Source organism: Ceratina calcarata, unplaced genomic scaffold (genome assembly GCF_001652005.2).
Source record: "Ceratina calcarata isolate Rehan_Ccalc_2016 unplaced genomic scaffold, ASM165200v1 scaffold449.2, whole genome shotgun sequence".
Taxonomy (NCBI): Eukaryota; Metazoa; Arthropoda; class Insecta; order Hymenoptera; family Apidae; genus Ceratina; species Ceratina calcarata.
In genome coordinates this window covers 805,632-830,431 of record NW_017168819.1, presented here as the reverse complement: position 1 = coordinate 830,431, position 24,800 = coordinate 805,632, and the positions used below count along the sequence as shown (strand labels likewise).

Below are 24,800 nucleotides of genomic sequence, written 5' to 3'. Positions count from 1 at the left end.
TTGAGCTCTGTAATTACTAGGCTGCTTACCGTAATTCCACCGCAGATATTATTTAATTTATTCATTCATACGGACAAGGTGAGTCAATGTAAAATAATTGATTATCTGGTTTATTGGATGTCTCATTCGATGGATTGCTTTGCATTAGTGGATTTTATCTTTTGGACTCATTACATTAGTAGGTTTTATATTTTATATTTTTAAATTCATTCTCACAAGACTTTGTATAAAATAAGTAGTATGTTGTTTTAAATGATAATTTTCATTGATTCACCCTGTACATATTTCCAAATCAATTTTGTTTACACTAAATCTTTTAATTGCCAAATGCATTCCATTTCTCAGACTTATTTAACATCCTTTGTTTTTTCTGTAGCAACCGTGTAAATGTTGGTTTCATATACACTCTAGTCACATCTATTTTAGCCATTCAATCAAAATATCGGAGGATTGTGCATCACTTCATGTTTTAAATGCGCACGCACAATAGTTTTCCGTATTTCATATAGAAAGTTAGACGAGCAAATAAAGAGACGTTATTGTTCCTATTTTCTTGTGCAAATATAAATTCATGAGTACTCACCAGAAACTGGAACTGCGACACTGCATGATACGTACACGTACAGATGATAAGGGAAATGTGGCGACTTCTAGTCAGACATCCCTACTACTCCTACCGATTCCGGCTGAGAAAGTCGACCGAATTCGAATGAACGGATTTCACATGGATACGCACTCGCGTATGCATTTACGAGTATAAAAATAGATACACAGTCGGCACAGTGCTGGTGCGTGTCTCTTCTCGGCTCGTTTGTATATCGGTCGGTAGCGCGGCACGGTGTTTGTTTGGACTCGGTCCCCGGCGTGGAAACTTCTTCCGAGCCCGGAGCGATCTCCGGGGGGTCGAGAGCACGAAATCTCGCCGATTAGAGGAGCCGATAGTGCAGCCAGATACCGCTCCCGGGGACTAGTATCACAGAGGGAGAGTGAGAGCCTTGTTTGTCGGGAAACTTCAGCGAAAACGTTCCGATACCACCTGAAAAACAGAAAAGGAATACGATTTCGTTTTGCGTTCACCGTATGCGCTATACGACGAGCCGATACGCGAACAATTTTTTTTACAAAAATCGTACCACCAGAGTTCCTTCTCTCTATGGAGCGATTGTATCGCATTGGGAACACACAGAGGTTGCTACAAAGGGAGATTAAATCCAGCGATCGATCCCCGCGTCAACATTCGCGCGCTCGAAGCCACGGGTGGGAATTTTCAAAGAAATATCAAAGGTCGCCCGGAACACGCATGTAAATCACGGTCATGTCGCATGCAAAACAACGCGATGCCGCAACCGTGCCGGCAAGAGTCGTCCCACTTCCGAAAAAAAAAAATAAAAAAAAAAACAAGACATAAGCTGCACCGTTGCAAGTGCTCGAATGAACGTGATGCGTGCTTTCGAAACGTCAAAGGCGCGATTATTTAATTTTCAGCTCAGTCGACGCCATTCTTTTGAACGTTCCCGTGCTTTATTAATTATCAAAGAGCCAAATTAAACTATCACTTATTCTCTGTTTCCTGTACACGTGTTTACCCGGCTGCCACTGATTGTTAAAGTCACTTGAACAGATTTAATTTAAATTTCTCTCGAAAATGTTCGACAGAATTTCTACCATCACACTCTTTTCCCTTGGGAGTTCGAAAGAAATGGAGCGCTGTGACAAAATTTGGAAGCCAATAAATAGCGGTCGACTAAAATTCAGGATACTATGGATCACGGCTTAATGATAGACAAACACGTCTTCGAACGTCGTGGGCGATTTTCGAAACGCGAGTTGGAAGAAGGTACCTACCCACTCGGTGTCTCGCCTGAAAAATGTTTCCACTCAGCGATACAAATGAGGAGGTTCGACGGAAAACAAAACAGGCGCAATTCCCTCGGGCGCACGGAGCGCGTGGACGTGTACAGTTGCTCCGAGGGATATAGCGAGCTGATCGTCCATGCGAAAGGACTTTGAGAAAGTTATGTATGGAAAGAGAACTTAGCAATGCAGACGAGCGAACTATTTTTCAGCCCGTTTATGAATAAATAAATAAATAAGTAATACAAATTGAACTATATGTTTGATAATGATGTCTATAAATAAATATAAGAGATGATCTCCATCTTTCTGAGATGATTTTAATCTCAGATTAAAATTCTTGGACCGTCCCTGGTTGCAATCGTAACGGAAGTGATTTCAAGAGAAAAGGACCCACGATCAGTCATATTTCGGAAGTTTAATGAGATGAGGGTTTGCCAGATCGCGGATTTCATTCTCTCCGCGGATTAATTGCTCAATTAAAATATCTGCCAGCCGTGGCTTAAGAAAAACGATCGTTTTCTCTAATTACGGAAGTCGGCTTCTCACGATCGTCTGACACAAACGAGGCAAGAAAAAAGTTAATCGGTGCAGCCAATCCTTGATCTTATACATAAAATTCTTATAATTCTATACGTTGTTGAATATCGAATGCATTTTGTATATTCTTTAATAAGTGCTTAAAATCTATTTGTTAATGACGGCGTAGAAAGGAAGTGGCAAAATTGAATTAAGATTAAACTGCAATCCTTAGGTAAAAATCGCCAAGACGTTCTTAGGGAAAACATCGCGACGACTATTCTCGACAACGTTGAATTGCGAGTGGAGTTTGGACGAAGCCGTGGACGAAACGAAGCGCGGCTCCGGTAGGAGCGCCTTCATAAATATGCAGAACCAATTACGGCAAGGCCCTGTGTGCCGCCTCGTTCTCATCTCTCCCTCTACCTCTCTCTCTCTCTCTCTCTCTCTTTCTCTCTCCCTCTCCCGCTCTCTCCGTTGCCACCGAAAACGTTCTCGCAAGCCAGACCGGGTCTTCTCGGGGCCCCCCGGAGCAAACGGAGCTTTAATTCGGCCGCATTTCTTTACTCGCTCGGAAATCACCGCGTTCTGGATCGCACGGCGTCCTTCTCCTGCCCGCGTTCCCTCTCTTTCACGGCTCCGGCCTGTCTTCCTGGCGCAGCGGCGACGGTGGTCCCCAACGAGGTTGCCCCGGGGCCTCTTTTTCGCGGCTCTCCGGGGCTAACGTTCGGGGTAAACCGGCGCGGATACCTGTCGTAGTTAGTAGCCGGGGACCGGCCGCTGTTTCCGAGAACTATCGATACCGTACGGAATTTCAACCTGTCCTTGGACACGGTTCCTTCACTTTTCGGATAAAATTTACAATTTGCGTAATTGGTAGAGATTAAGATCAGAAAAATGACGATATATTAATATATATTAATATATATTTATTTTCGAATATATATTTTCCTAATTCGTATCTCTCTTCTTTTATTAGACTGTATACGTCTGTAATATCTATAAACGACAAGAGCGACATTTATCAATTGATTTTATAAAATATCTGGTAGAGTTCATATACAGAGAGATATCTATCTAGGGAGATACATTGAAATATCTATGTAGAGAGATTTACATCTGGGAGAGTTTACCTCTCCTTTTTCTGATAAAACTAACAAACCTCTTCATGTTTGGTTAAATCTTCGCCACAAGAACTCTAGACAACGAATCCAAAGAAGTGGAATCTAGCAGTCTTTCGAGTATCGCGGAAAGAATGCTCGCGAGTATGGAACCGCGTACCGGTGGTCCCCGCGAGTGGGTAGCAATTACGTGGAGAGGAGTGTCTAGCATTCGGCGAAACGTTCGCCCCGGTATGAAGACACATTTCCTCGAAGGACAAGATAAGGAGGAAGGAGTGACGTTTTAATTAGGACCTCGCCGGGGCGCATTAATCGTCGAGATTTCGAGGGCGGTCCACGGTCTCGTCTCCACGGCACGATGGGAAGCGAAACAGAGAGACAGAGAGAAAGAAAGAGTCCGAAGGGGCAGTGGAGGAACGGGGGCAACCAACCGGGTGGGAGATTACGCGAAAGAATTTCATAATATTCGGCGTTTAAAATTCTCGCATAATGCTGGGCCGAGCTCCTCTCTCTCGCGAGAGAGAGGAGAGGTGGTAAAAAGGAAAAAGCCCACGAGGGGCCCCGCGCCGAGGCATGCGTCGCCCTCGGCGTCTTGGGATAGGACCTCGATTCTTGTTTGTTTTAGCGGCGAGCCTTTGAGCGCGCGATCGCTCGCTCGCCTAGCGCGTACACGCGCGTACCACACGAGCGCTTCTCTTTAGCGCTTCTTCCCCTAACCCTTTGCTCTCTTTTTCTCGTCGCCCACCCTCAGCCCTGGCCCTCTCTTCCATCTTCATCCCGATCGACCATCGATCATCCCGGGACGCGTTTCCGACCGGTTATTTCGTTCGCATGGAAACACTTCTATGATTTTTAGTTTTTCCACGCGTTCCGTTGTCTGTTCGCGTTTAGTTTTCACCCGAGAGTTCGTTCAATCTAAAGAAAATTTCTAAATTCTTTGAAATATTCTATAGTATATTGTGTTCGCACGTAATATATTTCAAAACTCGATGGAGCTTGATTGTACATCCAATCCTCCGATTAAAAACAATTTCAGAGATAACACAGTCTCTGGATAACTATAACAGTTCTGTGGGAGTTAAGAAAAATACAAGAAGGTATTAACACAGGATTATAAAAGTATAAGAATCTCGAAAATCTGCAAGTTTATGTAGTTATTACCTCCATAAATTTTCGACACGGTAATCAGCAAATTGTAATCTCGTTACGGACTAACGTTATTAAACCATTTAACACAGTTTCCTTCGAGTGGAACGAACCGCCAATATACAAGGCGTCTCATCCGAAATTCCGCATGCAATTATTCGGTAAACTACAGCACATTTAAAAAAACGTTTCGAATAAAACCGTGTAAAAAAATGTTACGTTTTTTCAAACAGAGTAAGTTTTATTTGGAATACATTTTGAAAATGAAACGAAAGGAATAGTTTGGGAAATTGCGTAAGGAACTTCGGATGGAACATCCTCTACGTTTCGTCTCCCAACTTCGAGTTTATTCAGGGGAACAGATACTACTGGTCGGACGCTATTACCAAAACGTGGTGCCAAGTTTTATCCCCGCCGCAAATTTCCCATCGAGAGGGTCGGGGCAGCCCGTATCGGCCATAACGACGCGCAGGGAGGGTGGTTCGGTCTCTGAATACAAATAAGATGTTCGCGCCAGGGTAACCGGCGCGACAGTGAATAAAACGTTTAACGCGCCCAGTTTCAATTCATCAACAACGTACCTGCATAATAAGAAAGTCACTGGATCTCGAAGGGTTTACCAGTAAAAATCAACGCGCCAATCGAAATTTATCGGTACCATATGGATGGGAAACAAATTTCACGGCCTATCAAAGCGTGGCAAATTAAAATACGCCGTGAAGCTGAAAGGAGAATAAAAATACCGAAGTGAAATTTGTTGGAGCGTCGAAACAACAAACATTATGTGGCCTTAATTCAAGAAACAAAGTTGCGACGCAGGTTTCCTCACCGCAAAATCAATTATTTTCATATCTTATCATAGCAGTAAAATATGAGTGCACGATTTAAAATTCAAATCGTGTTCGATGAGCGAATAGAGGGAGTGTTTGGATTAAAATCCGGCGACTGCCGAAGCCGAGTTAGGATAAATATTTTGCGTTCCCCTCGAGAGAGGGTACGTTGGAAATTTCAAGTCACGCTTCGTATAGCGTTCGCCCGATCCCGGAGTCACGGATCAAAGACGCGGGTCCGGATACCGCAGACGGTGCTTCTGGTCGGCCAGCCAACCGGTGACGGGACGGCTGTGCGTCGTCATTTACCCGAAATTACCATTCGTGCTTGGACGCGTGTTAAAATCGTGCCTTCTCCGGCTGGGAACGCGCCGGCCGCATCCTTCGCCGTACCTGAAACGCGGGCTCGATGCTTGGTTCGCTGCATTAAAGGGGTAGCGTGAAAATTTATAGCCAGACTGCTCCAAACGAATGAGGAACGGTGTTCCTTGTTCAGAGGAAATTTCAGTTATATGCGCAGCTCGATTCCGCAGCGACAACCCGTTCTCGCTCGCGTCGACACCTTTCCTTGACTTTATACGACTGAACTTTGTCTTTATGGACACCTCTCACGGTTTTCCTCTTCGCAGTTTCCCCGAAGAGGTGAAGTAAAGGCGTTACTATTTGACATCTTTTTAGTTTTACTTACAGCCTGTTCTTTAGCACTTCTAATCCTCATGACAAATAATAAATTCCGTGGTAAAGAAAAATCCGGATCACGTTCGTTTTGCAAAATGAAATTTGTTTCAGCGTATTTTTCGTACTTGTTATCGCATCAATGTTAGGTGGAGGAAGGGTAGCGTGTTCCCTATGATATCGAGAGGTAAATATATTACGTTTGCGAGCGTTCGAAGGGCTTTCAAAAAATCCGCCCTCCTCCGCAGCCGCGGCAATTCATCGTTTCCCAATATCAACGGGCAACGTCGAAATTTCAAAAATATATACGCTCTTGTATATTAATCATCCCTCGTTCTCCTCCTATCCCCAGCCGTAACTTTGAAACCGTGCTCGAGCTGCGGTATACGTTATACATCGACCCGGCTGCGGCCAAGCGCTGAAAGGATTAAAACGCTTCATCCTGTTAACGTTCCGCGCCTCCTATTCTGCTTCTTGTTATCGATAGATCAACCGTCAGTGTTAATTCACAAAGTCGAGAATTAAATTTCCGTTACGCGGAGCACCTGTCGCGTTCGCGAGGATGTTTCACTCGGAAAATCAGCAGACAATATTCTTTTACTTCCGTTATCAAGTCTCTTTAAACATAAGAATAATTTATGGTAAACGCGTTACGTTACAAAAGATATTTTATGTTTAACAATTTTCCTGTCTTTCATGTTTTGCGGAGAACTAAGAAATGGAGAATTTTCTCTTCGAAAATCGAGAAAATGGGTGGTCGTTCGTCCAGCAAATCGGGCCGACGACCTCCAGGGAAGAGGGGGTCGTTACCCTAGGTCGAAGCTGCAGCGTAACTCGCAGATAAGGTTTTCCATTTTTCCCACCCCGGGTGATCTCTCGGGAGCGAACGGGCTCCTTGCTGCGAACCACCTGGACACCCCGCCCGTCTTTCCCATTTCATATTTTTGAATTATGGAACGCATACACCTTCGACGATTGCTTCTCTTCGGGAAATATTTCCGATATCTTCGAATTAATAATACAAGTCCATGCACGCGTCTATTCTCTGTTTGCTGACCAGTTATAATGTACGAATTTTTAAGCCGATGTCCATGTCTGTATCAGATATGTAGGTACTATTATTGGTTCTAACAATATGAAAAGAACATGACTGGTAGAAGATCATGACTAGCAGAAATTCACTTCCGCAGGGGAAGCCGAGATTCTTAGGGGCGATTGACCACGTTTTATCATATTTTATTATACATGGGGTGATCGTTTCTTCGCGGAGCTTCTTGGCTCGTTGTCGCGATGGACGACGCAATTCTCAACTCCCTGCGATATTTCTCTAACACGATCTTCCGTTCAAATCCTCGTTATCCACCACTACGTACATATTTATATCAACTATTGTGTATCACGCTGTGGTGTATCAATCATGCTATGGAAAATTGTATCAAATATTGTATTAATTTTTGTTATAACATAGATAATAAATGTTAATGACAATCAAGGCTGATAATGTATATTTCAAGTAGGCGAACCGCAACGTTTAAACACGTTTTCGGGCATCGTCGATGATGGAACTCCGCGGGAAATTCGCTCGAAAATGTTTGTTTCCAACAAACGGAGCGCAACGACGATTGCAAATTTTTCTAACCGCGAACGTGGATAGCGCCACATCCCGTCGCTGTGCAGAATGTTTGCGGCATCGAAAACAAGTGCTCGGATTCGCGTTAATTTCGATCTGAACTGATCGGTTGAGCAAACGCGAGCAGAAAAATTCTCTGCGCGTTTAACGATTCATTGGAAATTAATTGCACAGAAGGGTCGGAACGGTGCGACGCGCGGGGCTGGCCGTTTCGTATCGTCGCGGCCACGCGTACGTTAAATCCAGTCGCGCGTCACGCCGATTATGTTTTCACCGTCCTATAATTAGAGCCGAGAGCGGGTTACCGCCGAGTTCGACTACATTAAATATCGTTCGAAATACGATCGCGCCGGGAATTGAACTCTCTCTCTCTCTATCTGGTACCGGACACGCGCGATGAGGGTTGTTGATCCCTCCGGGCGATCCCTACTTTCCTCCCCGTTTAATCTTTGACGCATTCAAACTTAGCCATTTTGAATCGATGCGTCAAAACGGTTCAAGTTTCGCTGCTATCATATGAGTTTCCAATTCGAGAAAGGGAAACGGTGTTCGCGAAAAGGAGAATAAGAAGAAACGGTAAAAGAGGACGAAAAAGAGGGGGGGAATTCGACGGCGTCTCGGTTGCGCGTATCACGCTTAATAATCCAGCCAGTTAGCCAACGCGGCTTGGAGTACTATAACGCGAGTCGCCGCAAAGGACTAAGAATAAGCGAGCCTCGATAAATCACCGTGCGCGAGTTCTCATAGTCCTGTCAACAAAAGAGGCAGAGCCCGCGGGATGGTCTTAGACCACCGTCTTCCCCCTGGCCCCTGGCTTAACGGCGTAGTCGTTGCGAGCCGCAGAAGGTGCAGCCTCTCCCTTCCCCGGTTGTATCCTCTTCTCGCCGCCGGGGACAGTTCCTTCTTCGTCCTTGCCTTTACCCTTTCGCTGCTCTACCTTTCTCTCTTTCTCTGTATTTGGCGTTGGTTTGTTGAAGCTATAAGGGGCCGTGGGGAGGCGGACAGAAGGGCAGCGGCAAGGAGTTGTCGACACTGAAGAAATAATGGTACCCGTCCAAGTCGGAGGAGCACGTCCCGGCTATGCCCGTAGTCCTCGCCAAAATAAGACTGCCCTGGACTCCGTTTATTCTACCGCTGTCCAGGCCTTCTACCCCGAAAGGATAAATGCTTCCTACCCGCTCGCTTTATGAACAGACCTAAGTCCCTACGCCGCCGCTACTACTGGAATCTTTCTCTCTTATGCATTCCTCACCGCGGATCCCTTCACCCTTTTAATCGTTCGTTCCGATTGTTTTGTTAACGATTTTATCGGTAAACACAGACGCGGCCGACAGGCTTTTGACAGGGCTGCAGCGTTAAGAGCTTGTTAAAGGAACCGATTATTCAGTCTCGCCCTGTGAACTCTATTTAGTTCCTAGCGAATACCCAGGGACCGGAATTAATAATCCTGGGTAATGGTTAATTACACGTTGGTCAGGATAATGGCGTAATAATTGCGAGACTCGTTAATACGGTTTTGATAGTAGATTAACGCGAAAGGTCGCGTCGCGGCAGCGGCAACGGCGGCGTTATCTTGAACGGTTGCCGGGAACAGGGAGACGAGGCGAGAGGATCGGCCACAGAGGACGGCAGAGGCCGCAAAAAGGTAACTGGCCAGAGGACAGGCCGGAGATTACCTTTCGTTGCATCTCGATTACGAGAGGTAGTCCTCCCACATCGAGAGAGAGAACTCACCTCGGCTTATCCTCGCCCTGGGGGGTTCCTCTTTGAAGCCCGACTCTCATCTACAATCGCAATCTCATCGTGCGATCTTCTCTCTCTCCGAGTCCACCAGGCTCGTATCCTCTCCTCTCCTCTCCTCTCCTCGCCTTTCACCGATACGAGGGAGGATCTATCTTTCGCGTGTCGCAATATACGTCGTTATTAATATCGTCGGGGACAAATTACGCAATAATTAGCTGCGGTATCGAGCGGCCAAAGCCGATACCGCGTTTCATTAATTTCCTGCAGGTACCTGGGAACGTCTCTATATGTACATTCGTATGTCCGCTTGTTTATTAGCCAAACTCGCTTCAAAGAATCTAATATCGCCGAGCGTATCATTATTCAAAACTGATTAGATTCTACTGGTGTACAGTAAATACGAGATGTCGAGAACTCAGATTTTGACGTGTCTCGCGTAGGGACGAGTTAGTATGTAAGAACTCGCGCTAAAACAAGTCGCAAATGAGCTTCAAAATCCGCTGCACGATTACTCACAGCGGGGAAAGAACGTGAAAATGTTTAAGGAGGGCGCGCCGCGAGCGACGAATGTCAAATATCGGTTTCCTTTGCTACGGGGTGTGTCGCGGAACGTAAAAGGGAAAGCCAACGCGACAGGGCGACCGAAAAGGGAGCCCGGCGAGAGACGGAGAAACAGGAATCAAGATAGACGGATAGTAGAAAGCGAAAGAGAGAGGATCGTGGGTGAGGCTGGCAATTTGCTTTGAAATCCCCGGCTTCTCTACGGAGTCACTCCTCTTTCCATCTCTCTTTCGAACCACCCTTTCTCCTCTCGCTCCTTCTTTCTTCCCCATGGAACTAGCCACCCTCTTTCTTCCCCGTTACACCGTGCACCAGCTTGCTCGACGTAGCCATCGCTCTTCTTCCATCGTCGACTGACAGAAATGTATGTGCACATCGTGATCCCGTACACTACCTCCCTCTTCTTCTTTCCTCGCTTCCTTTCCTTTATCTTCTCTGGCATTAAAGTGGATACTCGACGGATAACGACTGTTTGAATTACATTTAAATTATACAGCCTCCGTACGGCAACTCCATCGACGCCGCGCCAAAATTCACCGCTAGTACTATTTCCACTATTACGTGTTTCCTTGTATTTTTAACTCCTCTTCAGCTCGATTTCATCGTTCAGAACTTTCGTACTTCCTAATTCTTGAGTACTAAAAGGATTCCTGAACACTTACAAGCTCTCAAGAGGGAACTGAGGAGGATTTCTCTTTCATTGGCTGTTTCCCCAATCGGGAATTAATCAATCCTCCATTTCCGAGTTTTAACCCAAGTTCAAATCGGTATCTCCAGTCCTACGATTCCACTGCTACAGCTTCTCTCATCTCTTAATTCTAATATGACAAATTGTAAACGTTTCATGAGAGCGTATCGAAAAGCGCTAAGTTTTTCTTCGGCTAGTTTTTTTAAATCGAGTGCGTTCCCTGTTTCACTCGAATGAGTTTCGTGAATCATCGAGCGAAAATGGAATCGTCGACCGCGCGTCCCTTGACATTTCGAGGAAATCGAGTTTAATAGTAATTTCTGTCTCTATGTGTACGCGATAGCACTTTCGCGGGAGTTCCGCGTGGATTCAAGCGCGTCTTTCCACGTCGCATCGTATTTAACCTTTTGACATCGTCGGACGACCTATTTGCCAAGCGACCATTAACGCGACTTCGTAAATTGAGAGAGTCTGAATTCTGGCACGATCTTGTAACTTTGTGACCTAATCTCTACCTCTCGTTGAATCGTTTTTTTCAATTAATCGTTTCGAATCTATTTCTTCATGACTGTCACGCGTGTCCAAACGTATTGACAAAACGTTATCAAATAATATAAATTAACACTGAAGTGTAAAAGTACTATTACGTTGAAACATTTTGTTTTAGAAATATATAAATGACATAAACCTTGTGTAAATGTATATCTCTATACTTGAAACTTGTATTGATAAATGCGATAGAGTCAATTCGTTATTCGTAAAAAGGGAACAGCACAGTGGTTACCTTATCGGCGAATTAGAACGGTATGTTTGCTAAGCATTCGGTCATAAACCAACGGCATAACGAGACCCTAACACGTTCCAGCGGGCCGCCGGGGCCATTTCACTACCGATTACGTCACCAGGATCAATATTTGAAATCCTGTGCGCATTGTTTGCAACGATCAGCCATAATAATAATGATTTTGCGCAAACTTCGTCCGAAATTTGATTCCCGTCCACCCGAGTTCCGCAGCGGTGGTTCGTGGCCCTTCTCTCTCACGTCGTACCGTACCTTTGTCGCACCGAGTATCGCGATAATATCACTATACCGGATAATAATATTATTCCATCCGCCGGTATTTTCCGGCGATTAGAAGTAAATTAGTGCAACGCTGGCGCGCGCGGCCATACCCTCTCGAATATTTCGCACCTGCAACGCTTGGGCCCCCGTGCCGTGTTGCCCTCGCTGTAATTATTGCCGACAACCGACCGTTGTCGGTGGTTTTAAGCTACTTCATCATCTCGTTAAGTACATGAATCCATCGATTATCGCGATTCCGTTCCCCGAAATGGAATACCCTCGTCCTAAACTGGGCCATTTCAATTAGCCTAATGCAAAACTAGCTAACTGTGAGAACCAGATCAACGTGTAATTAAGAATTACAAGAATTAATATCTTACACAATAGCGATAGAAGCGGTATATGTTCATGTTTATGCAACAATTTATATACGTTCGTTTGGGAAATTAGCGAGCCACGCGGAAAAAGACAGTCCCGACGAGTCCTCTGACTCGGACCAGTTTTTAGCTCCACGGTCTTTCCTTCTTGTCTACGCTTAAGAGCGATTCTAATTATGCTAATTAGTTAGAACGGACCGGCGCTTCGTGGCCGGAAGGTGTGCTCGTTCTTACCCGCGTTTTCTCTCGAGAAAAGCCAACGTGTACCACGTGAATCCTCGTAAACGGGATTTTCGCGGCCGGAGCGTCGCGTAACCGCGCCACATTTTAATATACCACGGGATACGGCGCCCACGGCAAAAATATGATATCGCGTTCCCTTTTATTAAAACTAGTTATCACTTTAATAATTGTCCGGCTTTCCATCGCTGCGTTTCGGGGTGATGCGGAGCGCGCGCGGCTAAACTGCGAGATATGAAAATTTATAACGCGTCCGCGGGAATTTAAAGCGGAAGCTGTTTTCATATAAAGTTGGCGAATTGATTGCCAGGATTTTGCGTGATTAAATTCCATTTGATCCGGTTTCCGTGTAACGAAGAAAAACCGGGCACCGGGAACGAAGATTGAATATGGGTATGCATCGCAAAAGTAACAGATTCTCGGACATATCAGTTATACATTCAAATAAAATTACAAACCGTCGGAGTTTGCTACGACAGACTTTCGTTTTCACGTTTAACAAGGATCAGGGGAGACAAGAATGAGAGGTTCGGCTGGCAAAAAGATTTCACCGCCAAATTCATTTCCTAATACGTCCGATGACGCGCTCTAGAATTCGTCCGCGCCAAACATTCATGTTAAGACCAGGACGGAGCTTCTTCTTTGAAGACCGGAAAGGACAAAGAAATTGCAACAGCCGGAGAAATCGAATATGTTTACGGTGATCATATTTTTTTTAACAAAATAAATGGCAAATCAAAAACAAGTAAAAACAGATTTTATTCATTTGTTTCACTAAAATTGAAGGGCTTTATAATAATTGCAATTGAAATGCGTTAGCGACTTAATTTTGGATTGATTCTGTCTGTACAAGGCTACGTTCATTATAAAATATAATAAGAAGTGCAACTTTTTAAACAATGATGTTATTTAAAAATGTGTCACTGTTATATTTCTCATGTGAATTAATATTTTATCAAATACTTAATTCACTGTAAATAAAATAGAAGAGATAAGAAAACTGAATGACAGAAATGTGCGTCGAAACGTTAATAGAATACCGAGCACGAGTGTTACACTGTGTTTCTCGAAACGAAAATGTAATTGTATTAATTCCGATAATGAATTTCCACGATCCGTTGTAAAATGGCAGCCGACGGTCGATTTTCTGGATTTTGTAATTCTCCAACGAGCGGGCGTAGAGCAGGGATAACACAAATATTTGGACAGCTGTGCCGTGTTTGAATTTGAATCGTTGTACGTCTGAATTAATTATAAATGGAACAAGTTCGTTATTGTTGCGAGTGATAGACCATTAATTGCTGCTAACCCGTTGCGCACGATTTATTTGAGCAATTTTAAATGTACATGTGTACACGCGTTGCGTACTAACACACACGTCATTTCGGATATATCATAAAATGTTTGCCCTTCCTATTTGAAATCTTTTAAATTTCTCTGTCACCGAGAGAGGAATATTCCAGCAGAGGAAATTATGCAAAATACATAGGATCAACGGGATATCGTGCTCTATTATTCAGGCGACAAACACGAAATATGCCACGTGCTCTCAGTAATTCGAACAAACCCGAGTAAAAAGGCGAAAACCTCGGGTGGTTAGAGGGTTGAGAATGAAAGGAAAGGGCGACAAGCTTGCACTGTGCACTATGACAAGACCGCATTCGAAATGGTTGGACCTCTATGCCAGTCATTACGCCAATCCCAGATGCAAATTTATGAAGATTTAATATATGAAGTTAGTGAACTCGGAGACGTGCGAGGTGCGACCCTCATTTTTGTAATTCTCTCTGTCTCCTCGACACGCCAGGGAAAATTATATTCTTTCTTACTCGATAGAAAGATATTCACTTTCACGGACAACGAATAAAATTATTTCTTTTGTTCTCATACTGTAGTCAAAAGTCAAGCTGGTTAAAGATTATTTTTGCTCAAGTTGTTTAAAAAACGTCGACTTCTTTTCCTGCTTTGAATTTGTGGAAGGGAAAACCTGTTAAGACGCAGCCAGATATTCCCGAGCACGTTCACACTGCAACTTGTTGCGCGCGATCAAAAAATTGATAAAGGTCGAAGGACGTAAAATAGAGTAGGCAAGGGGAAATCGTCCGCTGTCACAGGTCGCGTTGAATAATGAAGCTCCTTTTGTCATCGAACGGGATAAAAGCGTCATGCGCGTTCGAAACGTGGGTACGAACTGCTCTTGGCTCTTTCGCGATAACGAATTCACGGTGACTCGTCGATTTTCTGGTTCTGTCAAAAGAAATTGGCAATATGAGATTGGCTAGACCCGTTTCATTTCCCACAATCAAGTTCACAGTTCAACGAAGTTGACCGCGTAAAAAAATGCAGCTGAAACAAAGATCTGTTCAAAGGAATTGCTCGCGGCTGATCACTCTTCGCGCATGGAAACTGATAAAAAATATATTTGTACTTTATCTTTGTATCGTCGATCAATCAATCCTTGCCGCATTTTTCGTCGAATGGTACATTCATAAATTTGATATTAAAATTCATCTCCATAAAGAATGCGAATCATGATATTGCGGATTAGAGTATTAATTGAATACGCAGGATTGGCCAGTGTCTCGTTGCGAGAAAGAATTATGCACGAGCGGGAGCGACAGGTGCCACCGGCGTGGCGCGACTCATGGAATTGTGCCAATTCCGCAATGTGGAAATTTCGCGGCGCCTCGATGCCTCGACGTTTCGTTCTCATATTTCGCGGTCGACGATTTATCGCCCGCGTTCGCGAGTTAGCACAGACTATAAACCGAATGATGGAATTATAGAGGAGAATACTCTACAAGTATACAGCGAGCAGTAAAACTGAACCCTCCTCCTCTGTATCCAAACAGCAACACAATTCACGTGCAGGATAAAAAGATTTCGTCACTGATTGCTTTCGAGATTAACAAAATTTTCAAATCTCTGGAAGCTCGTCAAGTCCAGTGATAGTTTCATTCGCTTCACTTTTGTTTTGCTCCTCGCTTTATTCCCGATAGCTGTTGGGCAAACACTGAAGCAGCGACGTCCTCGGTGTCAGAATTAAAGAAATTGTTTGGGTTAACGTTATAATTTGTACGCGGCCAGGCTGGTTCTAGGATCATCAGTGTTTTATTAATGAGTCGCGTTAGTACACTCGACGCTGAGTGGTATTTAATGACGCTGACCGACGTTCCGAAGGCCGAGGACCCATTCCGCCCCAAAGGAATTCCATATGGAGCTCTAACTTCGAGAGATCTTTCCTTGTACATAATCTACGCTTGTAGGATCAATGATTAGGCGAGCCTGACAGTCTTTTAATGCAAGTGGCGTTATTAATTTCCTGATATTTGCACGTAAAATTTTTAACATCTACAAACGGCGCTGTACGCGAGGGCCAAATGAAGTCGACGAAATGAAAAACGCCTGTAAGAGCATCGATCCATCGTGTACATACACACATGTAGAGGGTGGGTGAATTTCATCGTGTCTCTAACTATTAAATCCGTTCGTCGATAATCCCGACGGTACGTTGCAAGTAGAAGTGTGTAAGAATCCGATTTAATTTTCGAGAACCCGTCCCGATCCCGAGAAGAATTCTTGTCCCGACCGGATTTGACACTTCCGGGTTCTTAAATTGCAATCTTTAATTCCAACAGGAATTTCTTCCTAAAATCGATGGAACGAGATTCGTTTTGAACTCGGTCTCCGTCTTGAAGACTGAGACGCACGTTATAATCTCGTTAACATTTAAACAATTATAAATCTCATAAAGTCTAGTTTTATAGCGTACCACACGCTAGACGTTATTCTATGAAACTTGCAATCGTTCAAGTTGGCTTGCGGTCAACTAATCGTCGCGATAAAACTGAGGACCGAAAAATCTTTTCCCGACAATGTTGGGTCAACGTTTAGATCGCCATCGAGCGCTGAACAAACAAGAACGTCGACGTTTCAACCGACTTTTTACCCCGGCCCGTTTCCAGTGGACGTGTGAAAATTCTGTCCCAGGCGAGAACACAACGTCAGCACCCTTAAGAAACCCTCGTCGACTACATATACAGCCTCACGAATCACGGTCAGCGATTCTGCGGCGTTTTAAGGACGCTCTCGAAGCTGTTCACCGACGAGGCACGGCAGCGGCGGAAGCGAGAGGATAGAAGCCGGGCATCGAAAACGACCGACCCCACGGAGATTAATGCCGGGAATTAGTTATTCGTCGCCGTACAGTTGAATTACAGAAAGTTATCTCTCGCCGGCTACGAGCAAACGTTTAGCGCCGGCTCCTCCGCTTCCCCGCCGCTTATTCTCTCTTTTTTTCGTCATCCCGCGATCCATATTACCCGGGCCCTTGAATAATGCGACGATTTATTTTTCTCGGGCTGCGATCGCTGATTAAGAACAGCCTCCGGCTACGTGAACAGGGAGAGAGACAGAGAAAGAGAGAGAGATGGGAAAGGGGAGGCCGTGGTCCGAAACCGAGGGTGGTCGTCTTGAAACGCGCGGGTGGTAACGACCGCATTAGCCACGCACCTGACATCTTTCTTAACTCAACGTTTCTCAACCCTTTCGAAATGCGGTGAAGAAAAATAAAGAAAGTAATAATAAACCTAATTCAATCGCTAGAGGCGTTAAAAATGTTAAAATATTTCTATTCTTACAATATAAAATAATTGAATTATGTTTAAGACAATTTACGATATAATTTCTGTAGAATATTAGATTACTAAATATTAATAAAAAAAAGCTCGCAGGCAGAGTATAATCTTAATCGTACGGTTACGAGCCGATTTAAATCAGACCGATTACTCGGGGGATTCTTAGTCCCTTAGTTCCTCGAACCTTGAGCGGTCGGTTATGCGGCTCCGTAGCCCAGAATAGCATAATTGCTTGGAATTTCCGCGGCGAGAAATTTCTGGCACGTTTTAATGCTAATTAAGAAGATCGGAGTTCGTCGGGGAGAAAGAGGAGGCAAGGAAACGAGTCGGGAAGACATCGGAGCCGCGCGAATTAATGCAAATGCACCGGTCCTCCTTTCGAATCGAACGACACATCCAACCTATATTGTTGCCACTTTCGTGCCCGATAAGATTTTCATCTGAAGTCCGAAAGACTTATCTCTCCTCGTTCGATTTAGATTGTCGGCTGCGAAATGCCTCGGGAGTGAAAAAAGGAGGGAAGGACGCGGCTCGCGTGTGGTCCTGGCCTGAGCTGGTAGCTATTGGGTGAGCTAAACTGCCGTCAAGACCGGGCAACCTTCGGCTCGACCTAATTAGCCGCAACACGACTAGTTTCAACTTTGTTTCTTTACCTCACCGATCCGATCCGGTCCGGTTGCCTGTACACTGTTTACTTCACGAAACGATTCTACCACGACGAAGCCGTGCAAACTGCGTATTAATTGTCCGTATAATTATTTGGTGAATTGTTATCGCGGGTAATCGCGGCCACCGGAGCGAAATTTATTTTCTGGATAAACGCGCGTGACCTTCCTCTTCTTCGATACCTGTTCCTTCAACTGGACCCATCTCCCGGGTGTTTTGGGTATTCTTGACCTGCGTCGATTCGAATCTAATTGGCGGATCTTCACGGAATTCGCCGGTATCGCGGATACCGTGCGGTCCGGCAAGTATTTCGAACCTCGTTAATTCTCACGAGGCTGCGATCGGAACATCGGGGATCTTATCGCGATTTCACGGCCCGCTCAAGGGAGACACCGAATTTCTACGTAACACCGGTTCCCCCTTTTCTCAAAAGGCGCGTCCGGAATTTATCACTAAACTGCGGAGTTTATGCATTATAGAAAAACACGTGCAGAAAATATAAACGCATCTGTGTAATATAAAATATAAAAAGTTGCAGATATATCACACATACGATGTTTAAATGCTAAAAGTTATTTCTTTTTTAAATCAATACCAAAAATATTTTATTCTGCATAGATGTCTACAGTCTGATTATGACTAATACCATTATTATAGCCATTACTGTCAGCGATTTCTATAGAATAAAATAAATGTGGACGCGAATACAGCCGTAAACGCATTTCCTTTCGGCGCGACTTCCAGTTCCGGCACAGTTATACCAATAGACCATGAAACAGGGAAATCGGGAAACTGTATTGATACGCGATCGAAGGCACCGACGCGCGTTGGTACTTTTCGTCCGCGGGAAACGATATTTACCTCGCCGCCGGGGCTAAACACATGATCGCGAATTAATGGGCCGTTGTTTCGAGAACGCGTGGACGCGACGCGTATCCCTATTGACCGTGCGCTAATTGAGTGTCGTTGTGTAAATACTTTGCGCGGAAACAGCGACCGCTCCTGGCTTCTCAATTTTCGACAAGTCAATATGTCGAAGCTGTCCTGTATTACACTTCCTAGTTTATAAGTTATCGAGGTCAGACAGATAGCAGACTGTATCTAACTCCAATTGCTCTTATTCTGGAGTGGAAAAAAATGTGACATGTAAAATATATGACATCGTTAATCGTTAAGCTCAAGTCTCTAACTAAACCAGTCTTGTCACAACCGCTTGAATTTACCGCGAGTTACATGTAAATTAGAAATAAGACGAGGGGATAAGATAAAAAAACGAAATATTCGCGATGCTGGTTCGCTTGATAAGATCACCTGCAGTGAACAACATTTTCATCTGACAGTCAGTCGCATTCCAAGAATTTCAATAACGGAAGTGGACGAAATTTTTAAATATATAATTACAAAAATCCCTATATGAGCCCTGTAAGTCTATTTACAAAAACTTCATACAATAATGATAATAATAAGACAGCAGGTTTTTTCTATGTTTATAAAAAATGATTATTAAACGATGTAAAAAGTGTATAAAGTATGAACAGCAAAGTACACGAAACATGATGTTTATGAGATCAAATGACATTCCTACTAGATTTCATTTTTTAAATTGATACTCTATAAGTTTTGTTTCCCGTAGAAATTCACAGTCCATCAATAATGATACGTAATTTATAGAAGCAAAGCGAATAGATGCCGCGAGACAAGAGGGAATCTGCGCTTGATTAAACCATCCACCTAATTAGGTTACACATCATTATATGACGCCAGATCTGAATAGCGGTTCGTTAACTCTGATCGACTTTTAAATACGCCTGTTCTGATGCGGATATTTCTTGCAGGTACTCCCGCGGGATTTCGATCCATCCCTCGCGAGAAAGGCAGAAGTGTACAGCGTACGTATATTACGTATCCGCGGCAGGCTGAATATCGTTCAACCGTGCTAAGCTTTTCAATCGAATGACATGAATTATTGAACAGTACAGCTTCTATCTATGATCCGGCTTCATCCAATATCGACAGCAGTATTTGGAAATCTGTGAGTTATTTCCTTTGTCGTTACATCCGGCGTGAACCCCGGTCCCCTAAGAATTTTTTAGAAACACACGCAATTCCATGCAGAAATATGCTATCTCTTTTATTGATTTATATACCTTGCTTCTATATTAACCCTTGCACAACTGAACGACATGCCAAATACGCTTCTTAAGTAACAAAGAATTCTTATTTAAAAAACTGATTTCAGCCAATTTGTACGAAGTGACATAGATACTAATTAATCAGTTGTACTAGGCAATTAAATTAAAACCGTCCCGAGTACGATAACGAACGCGGTAATGAAAGAAACGAGTCGCAGTGTACGAGGTCAACGTTCAAAGGGTTCCTCGGGTCGTTTCTGACAGGCTCTGTGCGGCCCGAATCGTTCCCCGATAATATCTGCGCGGATAACTCGCTGGCCCGAAGAATCTGAATCTCAGAATAGGTCTCTAACGTAATTTTTCTCCCGGTAGCAACCTCGGCCTCATCATGGAAAAACGACCGTGAACGATTTACGACGAAAATGAATGATTTACGGACAACGAACGCCGTTTGGTAATGCAAATTTCAACCGAGAGAACCTAAATCTTTTTCCATCTCGTTTTTGCCTCATAGAACCATTATCTATCCTTCACTTCATTAAAAAAAAGACAGTAGTTTTTGGCCAAATTCCCGAAGTCAGGAAACGCGTTTAATGCACGGGAATATTCGGCTGAATTTTTTCAAATGGAATGGAAGACACGGAGACAAACGGTTAGCCGGCGAGGAAATCGATACGGAGGACGTTGGGTATGAATTCGATAAGTCACCGTGAAACAGTCTTCGTGCGCGGCGGGTCCAGCATCGAAGCGGAAATAAATCTTTAGACTTTGACTTATCGGGTGGCCGGGCTTCAAAGCTCTGTTTCCCCGCTGTTGAAACTCTAGCCTAGAAACGGGTTAAACGAAAGCGACGCCCGTAAGGAAGTTTACCGAGGAAACGAGAAGCTGTTCAGTTCCTCGACTCTTTGTTTCCGAGGCTGGAACACGACTCGCGGAATTGTCTTTGACCAATCGCGTTGCGGTCACGTGAAAAGAGCATTCATAGTTAGGCACGTTCTTTCATTCAAACGAGTCTTAAAAACGAAGAACAGTGTTAGGACTTAATAATAATGCAACTCTATATTTTATTAAAACTATTGCTTTATGAATTTATTGGAATAGATCAGGTCCAAAACCAAGCAGCAGCATGAAACAGATAAGCGGGATTATCTGTTTCCGATAGTGTCGAGTTTTGTCCAGGCCCCGAGGAATAGGCCCTGGATACAAGAGAAGATGGCAAATCTGACAATATTGCGAGACTGATATCGCGAAGCTCGACGAGTGAATTCGGGCCGAATATCCGCGGGGCAGAAAATCAAGAGTTTAACGGAGTTGGTTTTGTTTGCCACGGTAAAGAAGAGACAACAAAAGGGAGCAGAATTGTGTAATCGGGTTGTCTGTTGACACAGTTTCTATTCGATCGCCCCGACACAAAAGGAACACGTTTTCCCGAGCGCCTTTGATTCTCTTCGTGCCGAGGAAAAGAACGAACTGGTGTCCTGCCGTACTACCGCGAATTATTGAAATATCTTCGTATGCAATCCTTTCGTTAGGAGGCGTTACACGAGCGACCAAGGGTGGACCAAAACTTGAAATTCCGCGCGTGTCTGGAATATGTCGGTTGGTAAAGGGAAATACCGGCAGACGATAGTTTTGGAACAGCGTGGATTTAATATCCCGCGGCGTACACCAGACGCTTTGCAAAGTAGTATCTCGCTTCCGCGGATGTTTCCAATATACGAGAGACGCGTATAATAGGATCCACGTAAAAGAGAAGCAGATCAACTCAATTATCTTTAATATCCATTGAAGCAATATTCGTAACAAAAGTATCATACAAGAAACTATATATAATTGTTAACAATTATGTGATTAACTTCTACATTTTTTAACAAGAATGAGAAATAATTTGTACCAATGAACCAAAGTACACATCGTGTTCTGAAGAAAAATAACTGGAAAGAAAGTAGCTGGAAGCTTAAGAAGAAATAAACCGGTAAATAGCGAGGACGGTTAATGGAGAAACTTTCGAAGTTTATTATCATGCACGCGATCGTAAGACGGTTCTGTGAGTGGTAATCGTATCGTTTTGTCGTACGAGTGTAATTTAAAAAGACGTTAGAGCACGGGCACAAGAGAGAACGTGGCGGCGTTTGATGCAACCCCAGTCGGGGAGGAAGAAAGAAATAACGCAATTTTATCGCCCCGACGGAAAGTCGGGGTCCCTCTAATCCGCGAAACGATCCTTATAATTCGTGGCGGCCGGTTACGGCTGTATTTCGGTTAAAGCAACGTTGCACCGTAAAATTTATACGAGGAAGGATAAAGATGTTTATCATAACGTGAGCCCGTCATCCTGAGGCACGGGCCTACGGCCTACCGTAAGATTACGCTTTTACGAATTTGCCTCCTTACGTACTACAAACTGGTTTAAGGTTCCAGCACAAGCTGGACCCAAGTATCCAACGCATTTTGAGTCTTGGAACACGAGAAGCTACGAGCATCGCTAGTGAACCCGAAATAAAAATTCACTCCCGCTTTCATAATTAAAATCCGAATAAATGTCATCGTTTCGACATTTAAGAAGGATAACGTGACCGGTAGGAAAGTGCGATCATTGAGGCAAAGAAGCCAGGCGAGCAACAGAGGGAAATCGGTTAATAAGTTTGGCTCATACTTTAGTCGCAAGTGTACGAAACAACTGCACGATCGGATAGTTTAACCATCGAGTCACTAGACGTTATCGTGGTTCTCGTTATCCTAAGACGATTTCATACGGAGACCCATACCTGGTAATTGCGGTGCGGTCTGCTCAACTGGCGAAAGTCACTGCTGAGAAATCTCGATTTCCGGTCGAAGTCACGACAACGCGAATTCCTTCCGTTAGCATCTCGAGAACTCGGAATCCCCCGGCTTCGAAACCTGAAATTTCAATTAGAAGCAAAATTAGCCCCGGAACGGCGGAACAGCCGAATGGTACTTTATTTTGGGATCAGGCCTCGTCGTTACGGGGCTGGGCTCGTACTTTGTTCTCCCGGTGCCGCCGCGCGCCCATATTATCCGCTTCGCAGCGTACCTACTACCATCATTGTTAATGTTTCCCGGCGCTGAGCAACATTTAAGTCCGTGTTAATAACTCCGGACGCCTCGAGCGAGAAATTACGAAGTTCCCCGAGAGCCGAGCACCTCGTGTTCATATTTCCCAGCTGGAATCCTCATTTTCCTTTTCGTTACAAAAGCGATTGAGGCTGTAGACTCGGCTCGCATTCGAGAAATTTTCCGTGCTGCCGGGGGTGAACGATCTTTGCGTGGGGTGGAAGGAAATAATAAACGCGTTGCGTGCGATCGGTCCACCTACCGAATGCGAAACGCGTAACCGGGCCGGCAACGAACCGGACAGGCGAGAGAATATCGATCGGCGGTGGTGGAGAAAATAAGGCGAGCGAAAATCCGAGGTCTCTATCGTGAGAGGCGCGTATGTATATGTGGGACCCACCGCGCCATCGACGCCGTGGGGGTCCCTTTTGGGACTGGTACGGCGTGCCGCCGCCGATGTATCTGGTTACCTGGCCCTAAGAGAACGCGAAAAAAGGGACGACCACGAAGTGACGGCGCAGAGTAAACACACCCACGGAGGGCCCCCGGTTTCGCGCGACTAAATTTTGTCTACCGTCGCGCCGCGCCTCGCCTCGCCTCACCGGTTCTGCGCCGGGGATCCGCTTTCGAAATTAAGCCGTTAAATATCGATTGGGTCCTGGGACCAGATAGATACAGCCGCTGACATAAGAAAACCGATGATCCAGAAACACGATGAAAAACATATGAAATAAAACTGAGATGCGAGAGGACTTGGCTACTATTGTCTTTTAAGAGGAGAATTGTACTTGTTACTTGTATTGCCAAGGGTACAATAATTGAGGGGTTAACAGAGGGGTTTAAATACTTTGTGGATGGATTTGGTTAAGAGAAAGCTTGCTGTTTAAATTGTAGTCATCTATGTACGTAATGTCTGACGAGACTTCGCGAGGGTGATACAAAGTTTTTCATATGCCGACTCGACAAGGGGATAAAAAGGATAAAGACACGTCGACGAGAAGGTGCACAGGAATCCCGAATGCCTTCCTCCTCCGCGGCTTTAGAAGACGAAGGGAAGTGGTTATGCTCGGAAGAGTTCGAAAGCCTCTGTGAGAAATGCCTTTTCTCTCACGGCGACTATTATTGAAGCACGTATTCGCGTGCATACTCTCACAGGCAGTGCCCATAATATATATGGATTTGATTAAAACGTGTGAAAAACTATTTTCGATTAAAACTTTTATAATAACAGTTTTTACTTCACACAATATCCTTTTCATTAAATTTTGTTAAGTCTCTATTTTTATAACGAACGGCTATTCAATACGTGTGATTACTTACTCAAAAAAAAAAAGGATGTTGGCAACGCAATCGGAAACCGTTTAATTGCGCCGGAAATATTTTTACCATAGTTATAGCTTTCGCAAAATGAAAACGCGTTCGTGCTTGTTTGCCCGGAAATATGTTCAAAGCGGATCGGTGGTACGATCACACCAGTAATTTCGAAATCGACTAAAAATTTTCGAGCAAATAGTTGCCCGGCCGTTTTCAATTCCCACGAGGCGGCTACGATTCCGACCGCGCCGCGAGATGTAAAAATATAAATTCGGAAGCGCGCACTTTGCTCGATACCAAGCCACGCGTGGCACCGGTATGCAAAGTGGCTCTCTTCTCGCCTCGAAGAGACAAAGAGACGCCCGAACGGAGAACAAGGTGGCTGCGCCGCTATCGGTCTGGACCTCTCTCGTCCTCTCAGTCTCCTTGTAACTCCACGGTGAACGAGCCTTTTACTTTTAAATCTCCGCCGCTCGCGAAACGCGCGGGTGGCCGTCGTGTTTTCCTAAGCCGGCGCAAAATTACACAC

General features: G+C 44.5%; 1 long non-coding RNA gene across 1 annotated transcript in view; it reads right to left on the bottom strand.

Annotated features, from left to right (window-relative positions):
* Window positions 1–589: 589 nt before the first annotated feature.
* LOC108627213 (uncharacterized) overlaps window positions 590–24,800 on the bottom strand; it is a 49,829-nt gene continuing 25,618 nt past the window's right edge. The window contains exons 2-3 of the long non-coding RNA XR_001916712.2: window positions 22,651–22,783; window positions 590–1,036 (exon numbers count right to left, since the gene is read on the bottom strand). This is a non-coding gene — a long non-coding RNA (uncharacterized LOC108627213). The remainder of the gene's footprint in view (window positions 1,037–22,650; window positions 22,784–24,800) is intronic.